General features: G+C 38.3%; 2 protein-coding genes across 2 annotated transcripts in view; one reads left to right on the top strand and one right to left on the bottom strand.

Moving 5' to 3' along the window:
- Window positions 1-535, top strand: part of cap1 (CAP, adenylate cyclase-associated protein 1 (yeast)) — a gene marked incomplete at its 3' end in the record, with an annotated part of 21,197 nt that overhangs the window by 5,346 nt on the left and 15,316 nt on the right.
- kiaa0319l (KIAA0319-like ortholog) overlaps window positions 1-535 on the bottom strand; it is a gene marked incomplete at its 5' end in the record, with an annotated part of 11,613 nt that overhangs the window by 3,058 nt on the left and 8,020 nt on the right.

The following is a 535-nucleotide window of genomic DNA, read 5'->3' as shown; positions in this document are numbered from 1 at the left end:
TTCTAGAACTGTTCTAGAATTGTTCTAGAACAATTCTAGAACTGTTCTAGAATTGTTCTAGAACTGTTCTAGAATTGTTCTAGAACTGTTCTAGGATTGTTCTAGAATTGTTCTAGAACAGTTCTAGATTGGGCGTGACAGGGCCTTCTCTGTAGCAGGACCAAGACTTTGGAATGAGTTACCTCTGCTTGTCAGACAGGCCCCTCCCTCTCGGTTTTCAAGTCCAGTTTAAAAACCCACTACTATTCAGCAGCTTTCAACACCAGATGATCTGTGTTTGATCCTGTATGTTCCACACTGGTTTGTCGTCATTATCTGCATCGTTTTTATGTCTATATTCTGATTTACCTCATTTTGTATTTTGCTTTGTGTGTTACCTGTTGTTCTGTCTGTACAGCACTTTGGTCTTGTTGCTGTTTTAAGTGCTCTATAAATAAAATGGTGTGGTATTAGATTTTTACATCATCGTTCTTCATGCAGTCTGAACTCTGTGACATCATCAACATGAGTCTTTATACTGTGACATCATCAACAT

The sequence above is a fragment of the Nematolebias whitei genome, chromosome 19, assembly GCF_014905685.2.
Source record: "Nematolebias whitei isolate Nwh7 chromosome 19, NemWhi1, whole genome shotgun sequence".
Lineage (NCBI taxonomy): Eukaryota > Metazoa > Chordata > Actinopteri > Cyprinodontiformes > Rivulidae > Nematolebias > Nematolebias whitei.
This window is presented reverse-complemented; position numbering and strand designations above follow the sequence as displayed.